The following is a 19,503-nucleotide window of genomic DNA, read 5'->3' on the forward strand; positions in this document are numbered from 1 at the left end:
TTGGGCGGGAAATGGAGATTTTGTTGATTTCCTTGGAAAAGTTTCTAGAAAAGATTTGTGACTGCCCCTTCAGCACCCTTGAGAAAAAGGCCCCCTTGCTGGTACATCGCAAGTTCTCCAGCACTAGGGCAACATCTGCAAGGAAGATCGTGGCCCCGGCCAGTGTTTCCCAAAATGTGGCCTAGACCCCCAGCTTCCAGGTCACTGAGGCACAAGGTACTATGCAGATTCCTGCTCCTGTCCATGACCTACTGGCTTGGACTCTGGGGAGAGGACCTGAGAATATGATTTTTTTTTAACTTGGGGAATTTTATTGTGTGGAAATCGTATCTCCATAAAGCTGTTCGGAAAAATACGCATGTATTTAGCACTACAGCCCGTAAACGTGTTCTTTGATCTGCCAAAGAACAATCCGTGATCTGCAATCCGTGATACAGGAGATACTGTGTGTAAGCCAGCTGGAGGTTGCTTCTGCTAATTTATTGGGCTAGAGATAAGCTTAGATGACAAAGGAAGTCAGTTTTCTTTTTTTCTGTAGGGTTGAGGGCTATATTTTAGCCGAGGCCAGGATTTTTAAAAACAAAGGCTTGTGTCGATTTGGGGATTCTCCTACACACCAAAGTCTGAGAACCACTCTTCTAGATACTGATAGGTTTGAGAAGAACCACCCTGCTGTCCATGGGACAGACAAAGATGACTAAGAATTATAGTACAATGAGAGAAGAAATATAGCCTAGAAGGAATATTGGCCACCTATGGAAACTTCACAAAAGGGGATTTGGATCTGTTGGGATGGGGATCAGGGAGGATTTCACAGATGGGATGCTTGAGTTGTTTTGAATGGGCATTTCTACGCAGTGAAGCACAAGGGAGTTCCAGGCAAAGAAAGTAATGTGGGCGACGGGAAAGAAACGTGGAAGTGTGTGGCACAGACGTAGAAGGGCACCCAACATCCAGCACCCCCTGCTTTGATGTTATGCTCAACCAAGAGACTCTCTGGATATGAATTTGGCTATTTAGCTATTCTCTACTGGATAATAAACATGTGTCTTCCGGCCAAAGTCATTCCAGCCATTGGAGAGACATTTTGTGCATGCTGCATTATGAACCAGTAAATTGAGACACTGATTTATAAACGACCTTTGATGTATCAATACTCCAGAAAGTGGCAGGTGGCAAAATTATGTTTCTAACCCTGACGCTAAGGCCTTTAATGTGATTTCACAAGACACGGCCTGCCCCCAGGAGGCTGACCAGGAGAATCAGCGGACCTTCACACCTCCTGCATCAGACACCGGAGATTGTTACCCAAAGTCACCCGTTCATCCTCCTCCTTACTTACTAACAGAGCTCGGGTCTTTTAGGATATGGGCAGCCTTGTGTTGAGAGGAGGCCAAGCCCATCCCTGGCCCAGCCTCTTGATCAGGCTAAGCCTATATGGCGATACTTCCTCCGGCCAATGACTGACTTAGGAAGGGACATGGGGTGCAGTCCTGGGTGGTGCGATGGGGCGGGGAGGGGACCCACTGGCAGCTTTAGAAATGTTTTCCAGTTTCACAAAGGGATAAAATAAGGACAGGCTCCCTTCCAGCCGTGGACTGTCACTTGTGTGGATTGTTTCTGCAGTCATCCTGGAACCAGGAAAAGGCGAGCCTGAGGACAGTACCAGGGGACTGAGAGTGGCCGCGAGAAACAGCTGACAGAGCCTGGGCTGTGGGTGATGTCGTCGGGTCTCTGAATCACCCTCCTGGAGCTGCCCTACCTCTGCACATCTTGATACGTGAAGTGACAGGTGTCCTTACTCAGTAGCCGTTTTTAGCTGTTTTGCTTTTCCCCCGCTGGATGCACATGCTTGGCCCTGCACCCACACAGACACACACAAGCCCAACATACCCTGTTGTCACTTTCCCGACTTGGGAAGGGAAATTACGTTGTCACCCGGGGTGGAGGAGCAGCCTTATTCCCAGGCCTCTAGAAACTGGAATGTATTTATGAAACTAGAAGATTATACAGCATCCCACCCACTTCCATCAAGAAGCTTATCTTTTCCTCCTCAAGGGCCAGTGACTTACCCTCCTGAAAGCGTCTCAGCCATTCCGCCTGCCATCCTGCAATTACCAACCAGTCCTCACCTGACCACCCTTTCTCTTGCTCATGGCTTCTGTGGGGTCAGTTTCTCCAGCCTAAATTCTCTCTGCATATATTTCAGCATCTGCCACTAAACATATCCAGAGTTCCAATTTTCCAGAAATGGATCATGCCCTGGTGCCTAAGATTGTCATGTCAGGCCGTTTCATCAGCTACTGACAGCACTGTGAGTGTCCATCCTTGGGTCCTAGACCCAGCCCTGCTCCACTCAGCTGGGACCTATGTAGATGGTCGCCTGGTACTGGCATGACAACTTACGCAGAAAACCACTCAGAAGACGCTCATGGACTACGCGGGCCTTGTGAAGTATTATCTGCTCAGTATGATGGCGGTTTACCAGATGTCCCTACGACATTGATTCTCCTCTTAATCCAACATAATAGAAGTTTTGGTTGGGCACCTGGTTACCAGCTAATGACGTTTCCCAGAGTCCCGCTCAGTGTGGCCGTGTGACTGCACCCTGACTGTAAAGTTGTGAGCAGAGGGGATATGTGCAGTTTCTGGGGCTTCTGCTTCCCTGCTGGCTGCACACAGACAGAATGATGAAAACCAGAGCAGCCGTCCTACACTTCAAGGTGGAAACCGCATGTTGGCAAACCAACGAGGGCAGTGGACCTGGAATCCAATACCCAGGGTCACCAACTTATGTTGATTTGCCCAGAACTTTCCCAGTTTTAGCATTAAAGTCCTATAACCAGGAAGCTCCACAGTCCCGGACGGTTGTTCACCCTACTCTGGTCGAGCTGCTACAGCGGCTCTAGACCCCCTACTCAAACTCTTGTTTGCGAGAGAGCAAAAAACAAACGGAACGCTAAACCCTTCCCTCTTGATGAAGCCGCTGTGTCAGGGGCTTCGTCGTCCACGTCATCCTCTGCTGTCCCCTAACAAATACGGGTGTGTTTGGTCTAAAGAGCCTTGTTGACTGCTTTTTTGTTGTTGCCCCACCTAAGGTCCCATGCTCCTTGGGGGGGCTCCCAGACCCCTTGTCTGCTCTGCCATGTCTGGGTTCCAGCCCCTCACTACTGAGCCCCCCGGGGAGCCTGAGACCTGATTGCCCTCTGGCTCTAACCCAGTCCCTCTCTTTCCCTCTCTTTATGGGTAGTCGCTTTTTGAAACCTATTGATTAGTCCATGCTAACTCGCCTACATAAACACACACACGCAGACACATACAATCACATGCATGCACACACTTACACACACACACACATAGGTTCTCTCTCTCTCTCTCTCCTCCTCTTCTCTTGCTCTTTCCCTCAGCCCCTTACCCATCTTTCGTACTCAGCCTTTCACAGGGAGCCTTTGTGGGGAGCAGATGGGAAGCTGAAGTGGATTCATGAGCAAAATAAATTTGTTTATTTTTTAAAATCACATAATACATGTTCTTTGCAGAAAAATTAGAAAATGGAGCTTGGTTCCATAAATGTTTTTTAAAGACAAAATAAATGCAAACAATAAATATAGCTCATTAGGATTTAATCTCCTTTGACACGACTCTCTTATCAAAGGCACTTGAGCTGCTCTCGTTTTTTGGGGGTGAAAGGGGGAGTTATGCTTCATGGGAGCAGAGGCCTTCAGGCTCACAGACAAGTATGGCCTTATTTTTCTGGAAGCCACCTGCAAGGAAGGCCCCGACAGGAGCCAGTGACCCTTGTCTGTATCTCTAGGTTTTCCAGGAGAGCCCTAGTTTCAAGTGTCCTATCTCCAGTCCTTAAGAGCCATCTAAAAACCCCAAACTTTGAGTGGTTGGCTTCCTCAGCTACATTTCCCCCATCGCTTCCTGCTCCCGGCAGTAACCCTAGGGGCGTCGGTCAGGCCATGGGTAAGGTTTGGGTTCAGATCACATGCAGGGCCAGATCTTCATCTCCCCATGGGCACAGCAGAGAACTGCAGAGAACTTCCAGGGTGTCCCAATTCTGTTGATTAAAACATTTTGTCCACTTTTCACTTATCCTGAAACTTATCCAACCTGTGGAGGGAGCCCGATATGTCATTTTCCATAAAAGCTTCTTCAGAATTTATATTCTTCATGGTGGACATTTTTGCTCCTTTTTCTAACCATAAAAATAATTCATTACCTCTAGAAAGAGAAAAAATTTAAATAATTAGAAGCTACAAGGAAAGAATAAACTGGAAACTTTCTGAGTTTATATCACCCTGAGAAAATGCTGTCAGTATTTTGGCATATAATTTTTCACATTTTAGTGCTACTTCTATTATGCACATTTCTGTATCACACAAATAAATATATTTGTGGTCTTTTAGTCAATAAAAGGACAATTTGCACCAGATTGGTTTGGGAAGTAAATCAGCTTTGGGGCAGGAGGTAGGAATAGTGACCTAAGAAATGGCAAAGTGAGGCCAACACAACGCTGACAGACACTTGTAGTGCCCATCTCACGGGTTCCTTTGTGCAATAGCAGTTTCTGTCTGCTCCAGGAGGCTTTAATTAAGGCAGTTCATTATGGATTTACTTTTAATTGAATTTTTTAATGACATAAAAGCAAATCTTGATGAGGTGGCAAAGACCTGGTCATCAAATGAAATCTAGGGTTTGCTTCAAAATAAAATGGTGGTCGGGAGGGGGTAGGGGTAGATTTGGATGAAACAGAATTGCCCACGAGTTGGTAATAATGGAAGCTAGATAATGGATATGGGGGGTTTATTATACTATTCTATCTTTTTTTTTTAAAGATTTTATTTATTTATTTGACAGACACAGCCATCGAGAGAGGGAACACAGCAGGGGAGTGGGAGAGGAAGAAGCAGGCTCCCAGCAGAAGAGCCTGATGTGGGGCTCGATCCCAGAACGCTGGGATCACACCCTGAGCTGAAGGCAGATGCTTAACGACTGCGCCACCCAGGCGCTCCCTATACTATTCTATCTTTGATAGAGATTAAACATTTTTCTTTTTCTTTTTTTAAGTGGGCTCTACACCCAACGTGGGACTTGAACTCATGTCCCAGAGATCAAGAGTCGCACACTCCACTGACTGAGCCAGCCAGGCACCCCAAGGTTTGTCATTTTTCATAATAAAAAGTTAGAACAAATAACCGTAAAACCCAGGAGCTGGCTCACTGGTTTGTGAGAGACAAAATCCATCTTCCCATTTCTGAGACTCCTCTTTTCCCAGAGGCACCACCGCCATGACCACTGTATTAGTCACGTAGGATTAATCAGCATGACCAACGTGGCCAGCACCCAGGAGCTCTTCCTTGCCACAGCACATCCTTGGCAAAGATTCCAAGAGGGGGCTTGAGGCAGGTGTGTGGGGGTGGGCGGGGAGGGAGAAGCAACCTTGAGCCACACTTTGCGAGCTTGAAGAATCATGGAATTCTAGTTGTTTCAGAAATTGTGTTGATTTTGCATTCTAAACACTGTGGTTTTTAGGCAAATTATTTAATCTCTGAGCCTCAGTTTCCAAGTCAATGAAAAGAAGATTATCACCCTGACTTCACAGCACAGAAATAAAAAAAACACATAGAAAGTGATGTAGCAGGATGTCTGACACACAGTAGAGGGCTGTTATTGATGCCCTTCCCGTCCCCTGAATTATTAAGAAAGCTGTAAGAAGGTCTTTGCCTTCTTAGACTTAACACAGAGGTAGGAAGATAATGTGTCCATATAATATTGTATAACAGGATGAGAGAACAATGACCATATAATCTGGTATTGGAATTCCTCTCAGGGGCAGAACTGTCTTCATCGAGAAAGTTAATTTGAAAAAACACTCTGACACTCCAAGAGTATGGCTCGGCAGAAGACAAACCACAGAGACAGCAAAATGCCAGCACCAGCTCTGCATAATTTTTGGTTGCTTGTTTTGTTTTCTTATAAGCTCTTTTTATTTCCCCAAGCATTTAGTAACATCTTCCACACACATATGCCTTGTGGAGGTGATATTTGTGTAAATGAAAGACAGGGACCCGATTCTATAGCTGGATCACCCCCAAAGACAGAGGAGGGACCAGGTAAGCATGGGTGAGTCTGCAGACCCAGGATCTCAAAGCCAGACATGAGGATGAGATTGAAATCCTGGGAAATGCATGAAATCTTCGGGGAGGTCTTGGTTCTGGTTTAAGGGTTCCAGGTGAAATATGAATTATTTAAAAAGTCAAACAAATGACCACAATACTGTTTGTGGGAAGTGGCAAATGAATGATGCCGCCAGGAAATGACTTAGAGAGAGAGGGCGTCCTTGTAGGAGTCATGGTGCTGTTATGGGGGACAGAGGATGGACAGCGCCTCGAGCCCTCATTACTCAGACTGCTACAAAACATGAGCCTGTTAGAAAGACTGTCTAGTCCCCTGCTAAAGAAAGCAGGATGATTTGTTTATCACCTAGACCCCACCTACTTTCCAAAGAGATTTGTGCATCTAAGAGATACACATCTATGTACACGGGGAAATTAAAAGTTAAAAAGAGATCAGAAGAATAAGCAAGGAGATGGTTGTACTTGGAACAAGAGAAGATGTGGCTACAGCATTTGAGTCTTCCGGTAACCCCAGGAAGCAGGAGTCACAGAGTTTCCACAACTGACAAAGGGAGTTAGACCAACTCAGAAGGAGCGTACTAGATTCTAGAAAGAGTTCCTTCCAAGAGATGTTTTCATCTGTATATGTGTAAGCTCCCTGGGTCTGCAAAACCCAAGGGCCATGCCATCACTAGTTCAGAAGGAACAGAAAGGCTGCTAAAGCCTTTAACTTTTTTGTTTGTTTTGTTTTGTTTTTTAGAGGGGGGGGAGAGGGAGTAGAGGAGGAGAGAGAATCTTAAGCAGGCTCTTCGCCCAGTGTGGAGCACGGCGTGGAGCTAGATCTCACGACCCTGAGATCATGACCTGAGCCAAAATCAAGAGTCAGACACTTAACCAATTAAGCCACCCAGGCGCCCCTTTAAAAAAAAAAAGCCTTTAACTTGTAAAGGTGGGCGAGAGAGGGAGCTATACTGACAGATTGCAGTATGACTAGGACTGTTAGCCTTAAAAATTCTTCAGATCTTCATAATCTATCTGAGGCTGAGAGTCTCCGTAAAACATATGAAAACAAGAACCAATTACAAATCAGTAAAGGGAAGAACAATGTGAATTGCCATCAAAGATGAACACAATTAAGGTGAATTAGTTATAAACTATATTAAAATGAAGGCCGTGGACATATGGATTTATGATTGGCACTACGACGTGAAAGAGTAAGAATAGCACTTTATCTGAAGCCCTATCAAACTGAATTTTTTTCAGCGTGCTTCAGATACTGGCTATATAAGTTGAGATGTCTAAATCATAAAATAGAATTATACCCCCAATGGATTTAAACAGCAATGTAAAACTAAACAGTGGGTTTGTTTCTACCCAAGAACTTGTAAGTGCCTGAATGGAATTGCATTTATAAAGAAAATAAGATGAAAAACATGTTTTTATTGTCACTGATGAGTTTCCAGGAGACTAAAGACAGACCCTTCAGAAATGGAGGTGGGAAAAGAAAAGTTTATTCTGTTGCTGAGTTCCGTCTTGCACATCGCCACTGCCTGCAGCCTCCCGGACCACATGGCGGTTCAGGGTTCAAGAGCATGGTGTCCTCTAACAATTCAATCCTGCACCCTAACTGACACCTACTGTCTGCCTCATCTCATCCCCGCAGGTCCTTGAATGGTATTGGGCGTTTCGTTGTTTGAAATAACCTGTCTCTGGCTATTGGATTCTTCATCTTCCAAGATTAAGTCTCATGTCATGGCCTCTTTTTTTTTTTATATAAGAGGCATTAGCATATCGCAGGAGAGGCAACAAACCAGAAAGAAATGCCCCTCTAAATTCTAGTGACCTGGATTTCTGAAGAAATTGCTGAACTATATGGAAATCCAGTCCTAAAATCCCAACAGCTTTTGCAAAGACAGAAAACCAAGTTAGTCACGGGAACTACAAGCATCTGATGAGAAATACATCCATGAAATCAGCAGCTATCATTTATCAGACACCAAATATATGCCAATTGCTTAACTGTGCCATTTGCTTAATCTAGAATGATCTCTAAGCAACAGCCACTTGATTGTTCATTCATTCATCTATGCATTCAAAATGTATTTGTGGAGTGCCTACTCTGTGCTAGACATTCTGGGAGGTTCTGGGGATGTAGCCGTGAGCAGAGGTAGGCATGGCTCTCCCACTTACAGAGCTTACATTCTAGCAGGAAAAATAGACATCAGATAGTTACACACCAAGGAATTAATTACAATTAAGAAAATTACTAGGAAGAAAGATGTGAGAATAAATAAAAGAGACCTTCTTAAAGCTGTGGGTCAGGGAATGCTGCCAATAGAATGTGAAGTTGAAGCTGAAACTGGAAGATAAGCAAGGGGCAGACACGAGAGGAGCTGGGGACAAAGCGGTCCTTGCAGCTCTAGGTCCTGTGGAAAGGAGCTCACCTGGAGATGTGGACCAGAGGCCCAGAAAGTCGGGTCCCCTGCCCAAGGTCACACAATCTGTAAGAACCAGGATGCCGTCCGGTTACACCCCTCCAACTGTACCACGGGGCCTGTTACAGGCTCCAAGGAAAGAAGAGCATTACTACAGTGTCTGTGAATTCCGACGCTCCCAGGAATTTGAGTAAAAGGTCTCCATTCCAGGGAGTCCTTTCTTGGCCACTCTGGAAAATTCCAAGCCCTTCATTAACATCTGATCTAACATGCCTTACGTTTTCTTCTTCTGAGGTTTTTTCTTTCTCTTGTTTACTGCAGTTGGAGGATGCTGTGCTTAGGTGTAGTTTTTTGGGTTTTTGTTTATTTTTTGTTTGTTTTTTTGTGTGGGTCTTTTAAGGTTTTTTCTTTTCTTTTCTTTCTTTCTTTTTTTTTTTTTTTTTTTTGGCCCTTTGTCCTGCTTGGTGTTCTCTGAGCTTCCTGGATCTATGGTTTGGTGTCTGACAAGAATTTAGGGAAATTTTCAGTCATTATTGCTTCAGGTATTTCTTCTGATCCTCTCTCTCATATATGTTATACCTGTCGTCATTGTCTCACAGTTCTGGGTTCTTCAGTTCCTTTTTTTCCCCCCCAGTCTTTTTCTCTGCTGTGTCCATCTAGTTAGTGTATCAGAGGCATTCTTCATTTCAGTTACAATGTTTCTGATCTCTAGTATTTCTTTTTAATTTCTACTCAGAGCTTTTATCTCTTTGCTTACATTACTCTCAGGTTCTTTTTGGAGTGTTTTCTAACACCAACCGATTTACCAGTCCTTCAACACCAAGTGGGTGTCCAAAAATTCAATTCAATTTTAACACCAATTCCCAGAATTAGCACAGACCCCACAGGTTAAGCACTCCATCCCACAAGATTGCCTCCACCTCAGACACTAGTTACAAGTATCAGGTCCCCAGGTTACCCATACTTTTGTTTCACTTGGCCATGAATTTGGGGATTCCCACAACTCCCTCCTCAGTCTTGATAATTCACTAGAATAATTTACAGAAGTCAGGAAAGCACTTTAGTTACTATTGCCAGTTTGTTATAAAGTATACCACTCAGGAACATTCGGAGGGGAGAAACAAGATATGGGGTGAGGGGCCGGAAGCTTCCATGCTGGTACATGACCCTCCAAGCCCCTCAATGTGTTTGCCACCTGGAAGTTCTTCAAACCTTATTGCTTATGGGTTTTCATGGAAGTTCCAGTACATAGGCATAACGGATTATCGACTGGCTATTGGTGATTGAACATAATCTCTAGTCTCTCTCTCCTCCCCAGAGCTCACGAGTGGGGTTGAATTTTCCAGCCTTCTGATCACATGGTATGGTTTTTCTGGTGAGCAGCTCTCATCCCAAAGCTATTTGGTGCCCCTCAACCAACAGTCATTTCCTAACCTGCCAAAGACACTCATCACTCAGGAGATTCCAAAAATTCATTTCGAGGAGCTCTGTGCCAAGAACCAGGGCAAAGACGAAATATTTCTTCTTATATTACAATTATTAATCTCTTATTGAATGTTGTCTCCTTTTTTTCATTAGAACCCTCAGCACAGTTGCTTTAAATTCCTGATCTGATAATACAAGCATCCCTGCCGTATTTGAGTCCGGTTCTGATGTTTGCACTGTCTTCAAACACTGTATTGCTTTTGTTTTGTTTTGCCTTTTAGTAAGCCTTGTGGTTTTTTGTTTAAAGCCAGGCATTATGTGTGTACTGAGTAAAGAAACTGTGGTACATAGGCCTTTAGTGATATGGTGGTGAGGTGGTGTGGGGGAGGGCAATGTGTCCATAGGTCTGTGATTAGAGCTCAGGCTTTCAGAGAGCCTGTGCCCGTAGGCTGTACAGCCCTGGGGGGGTGGGGGGTGGGATGGCTAGAGTTGCTGAGGTTGGGTATTTCTCCTCCCCCAGGTCAGTCAGGCTCTGATAAAGCCTCAACAGCTTAGGCCTTGGTGAAATAGATTGTGTTGAAGACAGTTAAGGAGAGTGCTAGGAAGAATTGATGCACTGGGATGTTTTTAGAGGGTTACTCTTCCCCTTTCCCTGCTGGAGCATTAAAAGATTTTTCTTCAGTATTCACTGTGAGAACCTACGAAAGGTCCTAGAGGTAAAACTCACAGGAGTGTGGAAAGTTTCTAACTCTTACACTTGTCCCCTGTGAGCCTCCAGTAATTCATCAACTCCTGACCAGCTTTTCCTCCCCCAACCCTGGTTCCTGCAGAGGGTTCCACTCTGGCCAGTTGTGATTCTCAGTATTTGTGTCTCCAAGGTAGCTGTTTGCTCTATGACCTCGCTTCTTGACAGATCCAAGGAGAGTTGTTGGTCTTTCAGTTTGTTCAACGTTTCACTTCTCATTAGGATGGAGTGATGACAGCCAAGTTCCTTACATGTCAAATTGGAAACTGGACATGTGTTTTCTCTATTTTCCTGTTTATTCTCATTTCACCCATTAGAATATGAGTTTCACGAGGGCAGGGCTTCTAGTCTGTTTTTATCCGTTGCTTATAGCTGTATCCCTCATGCCTACTCCAGTGCCTGGCACATACGAGGGCCTCGGTGAATATGTGTGTTGAGTGAATTTTTTTTCTCTGTTTATCTTCATTCATTCATTTAATTAACATAATGTATAATCAACTTAATATAATTGTCTTGGTTCTTTTGTGCTGCTAAACAAAACATCAGCTTCTAAACAATAGGATTTGTTTCTCACAGTTCTGGAGGCTGGGAAATCTAAGATCAGGCAGGTTTGGTGTCTGGTAAGGCCCACTTCATGGTTCAGATGGCAGAAGGGGAAGAGAGCTCTGTGGCATCTCTTTTGTGAGGGCACTAATCCCAGTCAGGAGGGCTCTGCTCTTATGACCTTATCACCTCCCAAAAGCCCCACCTCCAAATACCATCACACTGGAAATTAGATTTCAATAGATGAATTTGGGGGGGAGATAGAAATATTCAGTCTATGATACAATTTGATATACTTGTACAATGGTATAATTGCTTGTATAGTAATTGTATAGTAACACAAGCAATTAAACAATTTAATATAAGTGCTTTATGCTTGAACTGCTGATGAAAATCATTTGCTAAGCAAATTAATTTGGTGGACCAGATTAATTCAGTGTAGTGCTCCCAGTCTTTGCCATATCATGGCGCACATAGAAAATAAAGTGCTTATGTAATAACCAGCCAGTGACTCATCTCAGGGGCTGACGGTCTTGATTTCTAGGTCCACTCATCACCTGCATGCTATACTATTTGGAAAACTCTGCTTTAAGGGTAATGTTTAGCCCACTAAGAAGACCAATCTGTTTGGCTAGACCTACGTGAATGGTTCCCAAGGACTAAAGAGAGCTAAGGCCAGGGAGGAGGTACATGGTGGTAAAGATCCAGCTGTCAATTCCTCTTATCAGGTAAAGCCCTCCCCAGTCTGCTCTCTATCTTTCCAGTTTCCGTTCCCCACTCCTGCCCCAAACCTTATAGAATGCTGCACCTGCCTGGCTATGCTCTTCCCTCTTCCCACCCATCCTAAATCATCAGGTCCCAGGCCATAGCCAGGAAGTCTTTGCCAGCCTCCCCCATACAGAATCCCCTCCCCTGTGGTCCTGGGGTTTGGGTCCACAGCACTGCATTTGAGCTTCTGACCCAGAATTTTAAAGTTTGAAGTAATCTCCGAGACTGAGTCCAAACCTCAGTTTTCAGATGAAACACATGGGACCCAGAGAGGTAGATGGACTGTGCTGGCCACAAGACCAGCTGGGGGCAGCCTTGGGACATGTGTGTCCTGGTCCCCTGTTCTTTCTACTACCCAGTTTAATCTCTCTTTTGCTAATCATGACACTTGAAAATTTATTCATGAGTGAGAACCTACTCCTTGGAGAGTCTATATCATCTATGGCAACTGCCAAATGGTCCTTAATAAAACATTAATAAAGCCAAAGCAGATGGCATTTAATAAAGTATATAAATAATAAGTATCATACAGACATGCCTGAGAGTCATCGAAAAGCATTTTTCCTGGACTCCCCAATAATAGAGAATCATCAGACAAGACATAAAAGAGGAGAAATCAGCCTCTAAATTGTGAGCTGAGAAAATGTTTTAGGTTTTTGTAGATATTATGTATAATAATAAAAGATTTTGAATCTATTTTTATCCCAGACTTACCCCTACAATGACTGTTATATGGCAGTTTTAGAAGAAATGACAAAAACTTTAATAGAAACAAAAGGAAAGTCTTACAACTTTCTCCTCACTTAAAATTTCAGCCAAAGCCAGGCTATCCCAGTTTTCCCACTTTCCTAGAAAAAGAGATTTCTAAAAAACATAAAAAATACTGCATTTTAATATCAGGCCAGTAGAAATCATTAGACTGGCCTGCAGGAGTTGTTTTAGGAGTCAGTATTCCAGAGAACCTTTAGGAACAGAAGTAATAACCTGTTTTGATTGATTATTAATCTACCCGAACGTGAAAAGTTGAACTTTCAGAATTATGTTTAAATGTTTGACTTCTTCCCCAAATTCACTCATTAGGCAGTAGTCAAAAGTTAGGGCTTCAACTCAGACCTGAGTTTAAATCCTAGTATCAATTATACCAGACTCGTAGGCTGCCTCTCTACGATTTAGGTTTTTTCATCTATAAAATAGGGATAATAATGCTTCACAGGGTTGTACAAAGATTTAATGAAATAATGTACATGGAAGACCATGCAGGATACAAAGTAAGCATTCAAACGACACAGCAGTTACAGCTATCCAACCTGGTGCACACGGTTCTAAATAAGCTAAAAGTAGCGAAGTTGTGAAATAACTAGTGGTTTCCTTTCCCCAACCCTCCCCTGTGTCTTTCAACTTCTTGATGAAACCCTCCTGTCCCAAAAGAATCTGCATCAATTTTTATGTCTTCTGTGATTGTTGCAGTGTGAATTCCCTTGGGGATATTCGCATTCCAGCCAATTTCTAATTCTAGAATGTGAGGCTAATCATTGTTAGAGGGACTGTTTGGCATCCCCCTGGTGCTGGCAGGACTTCTCTGGTGAGGAGGGGGAAGTAAGGAATAAGGGAGCTTGCTACCATGCTTGTTTGAATTCTCTGGACCCTTTACTTCAAGGTCCTGATCAAAGGCTAGTCTTTCCAAAACACACTTCCACACAACTTCCCCACGTGAATCAGAATTACTGGGGTCTTTAAAAAGCTTCTTTAACAAGTCAGTCCTTGAATAGTTTTGAGTTTCTTAAGCTTCTTCACTGGCTGTCCAAAGTGACAGCGGGCTGTGCTTGTTTGGTTGGCTTTTGGTGTGTGTATTAGAGTTCTCCAGAGGCACAGAACCAATAGGATACAGGTGCCTATTGAACAACCCAGGGGGTGGGGGTTACAGTTGGTTTTGACTCCCCCAAAACTTAACTACTAGTAGCCTACTGTTGACTGGGATGCCTTACAATAACGTAAACAGTTGATTAAATATTTTATATGTTATATGCATTATATAGAGTATTCTTAAAGTAAGCTACAGGAAATATTGTTAAGAAAATCACAAGGAAGAGAAAATACATTTATTGTACTATGTATCTATTTATTGAAAAAGTCTGCATAATAGAGGACTTGCCCAATGCAAACCCATGTTCAAGGGTCAACTGTATATCTACATAACTATGTAGATACATCTGTATAGACGTATGAAATTTACTGGGAACATTTTTCTGTATATTGATATGGAACCACAGATGCAGATAGATATAGCCTATTGCTTCTGTTTTTTCTATATATAGACATCTGGATATATCTATACATGAGATTTATTTTAGGCATTGATTTACATGATTACTGAGGCTGAGGGTCCCACAATCTGCTATCTATAGGCTAGAGAACCAGGGGAAGCCACTGGTGTAATTCAGTTGACGTCTGAGGGTTGGAGAATCAGGAATGCCGGTGTCTGAGGGCAGAAAATGGATGTCCCAACTCAGGCAGAGAGAGCAAATTCACTCTTCCTCCCACTTCTGTTCTCTTCAGGCCCTCGAGTTTGGATTGGCTGATGCCCACCTGCACTGGTGAGGGCGTCGGCTTTCTTCAGTCTACAGATTCAAATCTATTTCCAGAAATACCCTCAGACTCATCCAGAAATAATGGCTAACCAGCTCTCTAGGCATCGCTTAGCCCAGTCAAGTCGACGCATAAAATTAACCATCAGTGTCGATGATGTTTTTATTGTTTTTAATATGAGAATGTTAGCAGAGGAGGGTGGATTTCCTTTCAGAAAGTGAGCCTCCTTGAGTTGTGAAGTCCCTGTCTAGCTATGTCCTCCTGGCCATCTAATGCCTCAGAGAAAACTAGCTGTGCAGTGACGTGACAGGTCCAGTTCTTCTGGGGGGAAACGAAGCATGAAGATTTCAAAGTAGACTGTTAGAAAAAAGAAAGTCCACCTCTATGGACGGTTTGAAACAAAGTAAAAACCTTTCATGGTGTCAGAGGTGGCAGGGGCTGAACTTCTGGAGCTCTTTTCTCTTCCACTGTTCAGACTAACATTTATTGTAGTGGTGTTTCTTGCAATCAGTCAAGATTGAGTCAGATGCCGAGATAATTTTTTTCTTGCCAAATTGCTTTTTCCGTTGTAATTAGCCTTTTTAAGAACCTCACTAAACCACAAATGTGTATACAATTCCCACTCTCCCCCTTCAATTAAAACTCAGCTAAGAAGTTTTATCAGTAATAACTGTTGAAGATGGAAATCCCATCCTCACCCACTTTATCATCGGTTTCTCCATGTTTTCTTAGGTGTCTTTTAAACCAGGCATAGGACGAGGAAAGATTTAATTTTTTCATAGTATGTGTTATATAATCTGCAAATAAATGATCTAAACTAAAAGTGGCTTAGCTGTCTGGGTTGCCCTTGCTGGGTTCCTTTATAAAAACTAGGAAGTTGGCCAAAACCTGTTTGTCCTCTAAAAGTGGTTTGAAGTGGAGTCTGCTAATGCTCTTGGAAACCGACTTCCTCTTTTTTTCCTGAGCACAAAGCCTTCATTTTCCAGCCTCCCTTGTGGCTAGAGGGACCATAAGACTAATTTCTGGCCAAAAGAAGGTACGTGCCAGTGCCAGGCCCATGCAAAACCTCCATGAGAGAGCCTCAGGTTCTTTCCCTCTCTGCCTGCTGGAGACCTCCGTGCCCAGAAAACCAGGGCAGCCTTGAGCCGAAAATGGCAGCACCTCCACCAGTCTGGTTCCTGAAGGAACAGAATACCCTCCCATACTCTGGACCTGCCTTCAATTGTTCACTGAGCAAAAAATAAGCTGCTATTATATTTGAGCCATTAGCATCTGGGGGTTTATTTGTTTAGCTTACTCTACCTGACTCTGCTTGACCCGGATACCTTTCCTCCTCTACCACGGTAGATGGTCTAGCCAGACCTTCCCATGGCACCTGATCATTGAACTTCTCACCTTATATCCTCAATTGTTTGTCTGTCTGCCTTCCCAGATATACTCCCAAACTCTCTGAGGGCATGAACTATATTCCCTCTCTCACTATGATAGCCCCAGTATCTAACACAGGGCTTGGCGTACAGTACATCCTTAACAAATATTTGTTAAATTAACAAAATGTTGGAAGTATGGACTTTGCCTTTCTCTGTGCTGGATATAGCTAACTTAAATGCTGGACAAACTTTAAGAACAATAATAGTGGGGCAAGAAAAGCACGTACAGCTCTGAATTGCACTACTCTTGGATGTTTCTATAAACCTGACGTCTGGTGGATGACTCCTACTCTTCATTCCAAATCTCTCTAATGCTGACAATGATATATATTTCCACATGAACAATGGACCAAAATGTAGGAGTTTTTACTAACTTTGTTTATTTAATGCCATTCTCTTTCATAAAATCAAGTGTGCTAGATTGAAGGGGTCTGGAAGTTCTTTGCTGTTTCTCCCACTGAAAGGTAGAGTATAATCCCCCTCTCTATGAATCTGGGCAGGCTTTGACTATGGAATGTCGTGGAAGTTGTATGCCAGGTCTTTAGGGCCTAAGTCATAAAACATAGCCTCTGGGGCACCTGGGTGGCTCAGTCAGTTAAGCGTCTGCCTTCGGCTCAGGTCATTATCCCAGGGTTCTGGAATCGAGCCCCATGTCAGGCTCCCCGCTCAGTGGAGAGTCTGCTTCTCCTCCCTCTGCCTGCTTCTCCCCCTACTTGTACTCTCTCTTTCTGTCAAATAAATAAAATCTTAAAACAACAACAACAACATAGCTTCTGCCTTGTTTCCTGGAACGCACTTTTGGAGCCCTGAGCCTTCCTAGAAGTCTGATTTCCCCAAGACCACTCTGATAAAGAGGCCACATGTAGGGGTTTCTGCTTGATAATCCCACTTGAGTGCTGTCTTCTGGCCACCCCTGCCAAGGCATTAGACATGTGGGTAAAGTCATCCTGTGCCCTCCAAACTAGGTCATTCACTAGCTAAATTCTACTGAGTGATCCCAGTCAGAGCCACATGGAACTGAAGAATCATTCAGCTGAGCCCTGCCCAAGATTCTGACCTGCAAAATCCTGAGATGTAATAAAATGGTTATTATTTCAAGTCATTAAGTTTTAGGTAGTTTGTCATGTAGTAAATTATAATTTGAATAACAAATTACTTCATTTTTTAAAAAGATTTTATTTGAGAGAGACAGACAGCACAAGGCGGGGGGGCTGTGCAGAGGGAGAGGGAGAAGCAGACTCCCGCTGAGCAGGACCCCTGGGATCAGGACCTGAGCCAAAGGCAGACACTTAACTGACTGAACCACCCAGCCTCCCCCAAATGACTTCATTTCTTTATTTGTCCCCAATAATATTTGCATTGAGATTTTTAATTTTGATAATTTTGGATTGGTCTTTTGCTGGCCACCAAGTAAGTTAGTTTTCTCCTACCTGTATTTATACCTCGCAACTGAACAAGAGGTGTTGAGACCCTGAAGGAAATAGGCTGTTAATTCTGGGCCATATTTAACCCTCCATAAAGCTTTTTATTTTAAAGCAGTAATTGGTAATATGCATTGGCATTACAGTCTCCAGTTAAAACACTTTTGGGATTCAGGAAGATAAATTGGTTTAAAAATATATATCAATGTATGCCAAATTTTATGTAAATTTATGTTAGTAGCTATGTTCCTCTGGGAAGCAGTCAATATGGTAAAAGACAAAATTATACATAGGTGAAACATTTTAGACTCAATTTAAAAGTGACATTAACTAGAAAGTAATTAATAAAGAAAAGGAAACTAACTTTTATCGATGGTCTACTATGTGCTGAGTGCTTTTTATACATTTTCTCTTTTAATCTCATGACAACACTGTAAGTAATTTTTTAAATGGGAAGTTGAAAATTTGCCTAAGGTCACTCAGTTGGTAAGTGGCAGGCTGGATTTGACCCAAATTTGTCTGGTCCAAAGCCTGTGTGTGTTCTCTCTCTTCCACAGTGGCCAGTCATCTGAAAGAGTCCAGGTCTCTCCAAAAGCGACTCCCAAAGAACCAGAAGTAGTTACGGCAGCCATGCAGAGCTGGTTCGTTAATATGTTCATTGATAGCATGTACCCCATTAATGAATTCATCACTATAAAAGTATATCAAATCAATGCGTTGTATACCTTAAATATATACAACGTTAAATGTCACTTATATCTCAATTAAAAAAAGAAACTCAGATGGTGTCAGACGATCTGTTTAAATCTTGGCTGTTTCGTCCCAGCGAGGTAAGCTTCCTGGCTCATGCCTCAGTGTACTCATTTGTAACTTGGATTCCCAATCAGTTGCTGTGAGGATTAAATGAGTCAATCAATGCGTGTAATGAACTCAGAACCATGCTTTGTGATAGTAACTAGAGAGTGCTATATAAATAGTAGCAGCTCATATTATTACCATCCTTCGCAGGCATTTAACTGAAAGGCAGTGGATGGGACAAAAGGAGGGAAATAATTTGAAGCCCCTAAGGAACCGTTGCAACAGAAAGCTCATGGACGCTCCGTTAGAAGTAATAACCTACCTAGACTGCGCTGCGCTTGTCGCTGGGGACTTTGTGAACATGCTGTTTATAAGGATGTTCTTAAGGTTAAGGACCTAACAAGCCAGAGTCATCACTCTACAATTTTATGAACACAGAGTAGCAACAGCATGGATGAAAAGTCTCTGAAAAGCCAGCAGTGATTCTTGTTGTCTTCCAATACCTGTTAGTTTGGTAAGACAGGACCACCTCTCTCAACCACTTCTATTCTCTCACTCATCCAACAACCATTCATGGTGCAGCTACATTATGCCGGGTGCAGCTACGTTATGCCGGGCACTGCACAGATGAGTAAGACCCCACAGTCTAGTTGGAAAAGCAAACAAGAGGATGCGTTAATTAAACAATTATTTACAATCTATCATGCAGCAGGTACTATGCCAGGTGCTGGGTATAGTGAACAAAACAGACAAAAGTCCCTCCCCGCATGAAACTGACATTCTAAGGGACAGAAAGTTCATACATGAAATAAGCATGATGTGTACAGTCTCTCAGATGGTGGTCAGTGCAAAGGAGAAAAGTAAAGCAGGAAAGGAACGAGGGAGTGTTCCTGCAAGACTGATGGACTGGCTGTATTTTTAATGTGAGTAGTCAGGAGGGCTTTCCTGAGACAAATACAAGAGTGGGGTAACTGCGAGGGATAGGCTTAGAACCTATGGGGACCCCTTGGAAAGCCCTGCCTCTTTCCCAGCCCTGTGGAAGGCAGCAACAAAACTCAACACTCTCGGGGCGCCTGGGTGGCACAGCGGTTAAGCGTCTGCCTTCGGCTCGGGGCGTGATCCTGGCGTTATGGGATCGAGCCCCACATCAGGCTCCTCTGCTATGAGCCTGCTTCTTCCTCTCCCACTCCCCCTGCTTGTGTTCCCTCTCTTGCTGGCTGTCTCTGTCTC

This window comes from Ursus americanus, chromosome 3, assembly GCF_024610735.1.
Source record: "Ursus americanus isolate L20-20 chromosome 3, mUrsAme1.1.p, whole genome shotgun sequence".
NCBI lineage: Eukaryota > Metazoa > Chordata > Mammalia > Carnivora > Ursidae > Ursus > Ursus americanus.